The sequence below is a fragment of the Lingula anatina genome, chromosome 2 (genome assembly GCF_051362555.1).
Source record: "Lingula anatina isolate TDL-2025a chromosome 2, LinAna3.0, whole genome shotgun sequence".
NCBI classification, from domain to species: domain Eukaryota; kingdom Metazoa; phylum Brachiopoda; class Lingulata; order Lingulida; family Lingulidae; genus Lingula; species Lingula anatina.
Genome location: NC_141768.1, coordinates 40,936,458 through 40,942,434, shown reverse-complemented (window position 1 = coordinate 40,942,434; position 5,977 = coordinate 40,936,458).

Below are 5,977 nucleotides of genomic sequence, written 5' to 3'. Positions count from 1 at the left end.
TTTGATATCAGTACCTGTGTTTCTTGGGTTGCCGTAGAAAATGTTGGAAAGCTGCCGTTAAAGAAAAGAGACGAGGGTTCCTCTGAATGAATAAAGTCGTGTGCAGTCACAGCAGTATGTTCTTGTTGTGTACTGCCATCCCTGTTTGATGTCAGTAAATTTGTTTCTTGGGTCGCCTTGGAAATTGTGGGAATATTGCTAGTTAATGGTAAAAGCGAAGGTCCATCTGAATTAATAGAGTCGTGTATAGTTACAGCTATTTGTCCATGATTTGTACTGACACTCGTATTTGATATCAGTAAATTTGTTTCTTGGGTTGCCATGGGAAATGTTGGAAAGCTGCTGATGAATGAAGATTGGGCTGCGGCGATTGAGCTTGTTTCTACGTGGAAATCAGAAGTAAAATCAGTGGGTGTTGAAACTAATACTGCCTCATTTACTGTCAAAGGATTGGAAAGGAAGCTATTATTTGTCAAGAAAGACGAAGGGACTTCTGAGTAAGGAAGTGGTTGTGAAGCAACTTTACTTGTATCCTGTTGGATGTTATTTGTGCTGACTGTTGACGATTGTATTGCATTTGTGACATCTACCGCCATTTGAATAGTTAGGTAACTGCTTCTCATTAAATCAATCGAAGATGAATCCATAAGGGGAGATCCGTCGCTGCCTTCTTCGCCGTTGTGATTATCGGACAATAGCCAGGTATTGTTGCCATAAGGGAAAAGTGACGCTGTGTGCATTTCGCTTTGACTGGAAAGGATGCCAGGTCCTGATGATGAAGAATCGATTGCCGGAACTGGTGCTAGTAGAAAAAACAACACGTGCGTCACTGGACAGTTTTTAAAAAACGGTTGCAAAAAGAGGACATTGTACTTAAGTCTAAAATGTAACACATAAAATAGTGATCCTTTATCTACAGTTAGTTACTACAACTAGCTCCCATATTTTGATGTTGACAAAAATATACAAGAGTACTTTGTGTCTTATAAGAAAAATATTTAGCCTACGAAATTAATACGTTTACCTGTTATTATCCTTTTTTATTTGTAACATTCGAAAGGTCATATATCCAAATCTGATTATTTTGCTGCTTCATAAAAAAATTAAAGGTACATATGAACCGAGCATCGTTTGAGTGTGGATTTCCAGTAACACATATAAACCACTTCTACTAGCTTACACGACTCAAATAAATTCGACATGCCAAGTGATAAACTGAATAACTCACTCGATCAGTCATAAAAGAGTTTTAGTCTGCTCCTTTCTTTACATTTTTGGTCGGAAATTTAACCTACTTTCGTGACCTACTTTTCTGCCCCATTGATATACAGCATAGAATGCTAGCAGAAAAATTCTTTCATATATCATTTTTCGAGTAACGTTTAACAATGCCTTTTGGTAATTATCTTAGTTATACTACTTGAAACTATATGCTGGCATTTGGTTGGCTTTTGTGGCATATGCATCTTTAAATGTTCCTCCAACCTGAAACCAGTGTGAACAGACCAAGATTTAAGCGCCCATGTGTTTGACCTAACGTTTCGAGCTAAAATTTCCTCATTGATTTGCTGGAAATAAACAAAAGTCTATTTGGAAGTACTACTGTATATATACTAAAATTAATACATTTTAGGATATTGATAAATCATCATGATCTAAGTGACATAGTCCAGAGGACAATTTGAACCCCTCTCTAAAGATTTTTTCTGAAGGGGCTATACTTTCTCTGAAAATCGTGTTTCTACAACTTTGTTCATGTATCTGTCTTGCATCTTGAGTAAAGAAACTCTGGCTGTTTCGTTATAGATCACGTCTTACTATATAATTTAAATACAATAATGATGTATTTCTAAATTGCAATATATTTTAAGCTGTGGAATAATGTTTTGAGTAAATAAAAAACATAAAAATTTTTAAACATTGGTTTGGTTCAAAGGGCGTTCCATTTCGGGGAAAATGGGTTCACCAGTCCCAAAAACACCAATAAAACTTTTTAGATATGAAGAAATTATTCTAAGAACTCTCTTTCAGTCGGACTCTAAGAAATCGCATTATTCAGCTGTAAGACTATCAAATAAATACGTTAAATACATCATAAATTGTATGTTGCAAATACATCGTTAAGAACTGGTAAATCCTTACTAGTGAACCTGTCGCGTTTTGCTTTTCACGTGCATGAAGGAGAGAAAACGCACAATGTCTATTACGTACTGGACAGAAAAAACTGAATATCTTTTTAGCCGACTTCTAATAAGACTGCTTTTACTTCGTAATTTGCGATTGTGATCGCAAATTATATTCTTGTGGTGTTTTAAGGATATGCACACGTTCAATTTAACAACCACTGTTGCTTAGCATTTATGTGCCGTTTTTACAAAGGAAACATTTGCGAACCTATTAACGGCAGGAAATGTCAATAGGTTACAATTTCATTGACTATACAGATAATTTATGGGATGTGACGTAACCCTTTGGCAATAATTTCTGTGCTTGCCATCCAACTTCAAACTTAAAACTATCTACAAACCCGGAAATGCCTAACATAAACAATTCTTATCATCATTATATTTCAACTTGGTTGAAAACAGTCAATAAATTTACGCATAGTTTTGATTTTCTCCTCCAGCAAAATAAACTTTTAAAAGAGTCATGTGTCACTATTAATATATATCTTTTTAATATCTGGACGAATTATGACAACAAAAACCACAAAAAATGATATACCTACCCCAAATGACATAGCATTGAAATAAAAATAGTAGAGACAGCTTCCACGCCATGCTTTGAGCTTCAGTCGTCCTGGCTGCAGGTTTAGCAGTTCGTCTTCAGTTTGCTTTCAGACCTTTTTTCACAAAGCAAACCATGAAACTCGTTCCATTGGTCAGCAGTTTTCACGCCAAAGGCATAAAATATTGTAGCGAACGTTTACATCTTGATTCATTTTTTTACACTCACCTAAAGGTTTTTTTACTTTTTTCTAAAAAAAAAGGTATTCATGTTCTTTTAAATCACATGATATATGCAAAAGAGCTGCATACCAGCAAAACTTCCGATGGTACCAAGTGTATCCTTTTTGATCTGCGATGTTGGCGTTTAGGTCTTATTCAGTTTCAGAGAGCATTCGCCGTCACTGGCATTGATAGCTTTTTATCAAGTTACTTACTGCTACATGTTTAAGCAGAAGAGAAAATATTTACTTTATCTCTATAATGTGCGCAAGCGCTGAGCAGCTCTATTCGTTTCTGTACCTTTGTTTCCGTTTTGTTTACAAAAGTATTTGGCCGAATCACGATATAAGTCCGATCAATAGTTTAACATTTCTGGCCATTATGCGATAAGGCAAGAAAGATTTTTCATTTAGTCAACGAATAAATTCAATATTTTAGGCTTTTAACAATTAGCTATGTTAATCTAAAAACTGAGGCCGTTTCGGCTGTGTTAATGCATTCTTCTTTTACCATGAGGAAATCGATAGTTTCCAAGCATTTCTCTCCAATTTAATACGCTCGACATCCGCGCTTACAAGCCCCGTTCGTATGAAAACGAAACGTGACACTGTTGCAAGGTCCTTTGGCTGGATCTGTTTAAAGTGCAGTAATTTCTATGAAAAAAAAAAAAGAATATGGACCCAGTGCTCATAACCGGACTATTGATTTATACCTGCTGGGTATTCAAAGTAACTGAATGGCAGGTGCCATGTTAATTTTACCACATAATGTTTAACTTAACTGAGACGTTTCAAATTTTCCATTGCCTTTTTTTGACAATGCCATGCAAGTATTCACAGGAAAAGAGGAAAATACATCTCAGGATTAGATATAGCCTTTAAATAACCTTCTAACTGATATAAGACATTCACACTTGCGGTTCGGAAATAAACATTTCGCTGCTGTTAAATGTCACAGAAACAATAAAAGAGATACATTGTTCAGTTTAATTGAGTCTTTTTTGCGTGGCGAATTTAAAAGCCTAGGGCTTTTTTGTGCTACACGCACCTGTTATATCACACTGCGACAATCGCTTTTCGAAGGAGACGTCTGGTTTTGAAACAGAAATATCGATAATTTCTCTCGTTAGTTCAGTAGGTGGGTTGAGGAGACCGAAAATGTTTGCACTATTTGTTTTGATATTTATTTTTTAAGATATAACATTACGTTATTTTAACTAATTAACATTATCTAATGCTATATAATATCTAACACCATTCTTTACAAGAGGGACCTTTCAATAAAAGCGGCCGCTACCTGCCTAATTTCGAACACTATATCTGTGTTTGTCATTTACTTATCCTTTCGCTTGGGTTAATGAGGAGACATAAAAGTAACTTAAGTTCCAGACAGTTACTTACGATAACAAACAACTGAACCAATAATCATTGGTTTTCACACTCTTTTTTTCTATGATTCCATTTATGTAACAAGCGCTACTTTCTAATTCATTACTAGCGCACGATTCAAGACGATCGCTTAAATTACCTAACACACTCATAATAGTTTTAAGCCCGTGATCGCGCTCATAAAAAATTGAATTATTACATGAAACAAAGGTTTGCAGTATACTTCATTGGGAAATGTGAAATACACATTATAAGAAGGTATTACTCCTGTCACTGCAGTTGCGCAAACAAAGGTTTGTAGTATACTTCATTTGGAAATATGAAATACACATTATACGAAGGTATTACTCCTGTCACTGCATTTGTGTAAGCGGCGAGACTCGGAATAATGTATCATACATTGGTCTTTGCGCGACCCATCAGCCGACATAAATTTTATTGTTTAAACTGACTTTATTGAAGTTGTACTTAATTAGGCGTGGGCTTTGCAAATAGCTTAGTGTGGCATCACAAAAGGTTAAGGAAATGGTAAAAGCTTATGTGTAGATTATTGTTATGTATATATTATTGTATTGTAAGTTAATGACGCGTGAAATGGCTACTATTTATAGCAGCACAATACAGTCGTTTCCTCAGCAACTCACTTAAGCGATTCGATTGAACATAAAGTAGGCGCACATTATGTAAAAAAATTATAAGATTAGCTTTGAATGCCCAACATCTATCCTATCTCAATCCATTATGCAATGTTCTTTTCAAAATGTGCCAATTATGCTGATGGAGAGTGACGGTCGATTGACAACGGTAACTTATAATGCCTTGCAGGGACTCCTTCAGCTCCGAATGACAGACAGATAACAACACAATGCTTTTTGGCTAATAAATTTGTAATTCACCGTTTCAGGAATGTTCAGTATGGGCGCGTTATAGCCGCTTCTAGAAACTAATTAGAAACCACAAAAATATAGTTTGAACGGAAACAAATTTATTTAATAATTTTATGTATAGTTTTCTCTGTACAGCGTTAGACTTACTCGTCGTTTTTTTTTTTTTTTTTTTTTTTTTTGTGTGTGTGTGTGTGTGTGTTGCGTGCGCACAAGAGACATCGGAGCTTATATTAAGTGATTATGAATTTTTTATGAGGGTCAGGTCTCGATTTGTGAACGCATGAGAAAACATACATACGGATAATTTTGCAAAATATATTAAAAGCAATAAATGTCCAGACAATTGGTATATTCTAACATTGTCTACGAACAACGGGCGGATTATCGATTGATTCAAACTTAAGGCTCGTATTAATTACAAAACAGAAGGAAGTAATAAGAACAGCTGATATCAACATTTACATTACTTTCATTTTTATGCCCGTGGTAATTTATATAAATATTTGAAAAGGAAATAATGTACTTTTTCTGCCGTATTGACTGATACCACTCCTTGCATATTGACATGTCATCTTTTTGTTTCATAGCCAGAAGCCATACGCAAAATTTTAATGCTTTTGGGCGAAAGAAAACCCACTTTGGTAATTTGTTTTGAAACCATTGGGCAAACCTATTTAAAGAATCAATATTTGCAAATATATGCATGGAAATGACATTAAAATCAATGTTCTCTTCACAGGAAAAGCATCTCTAC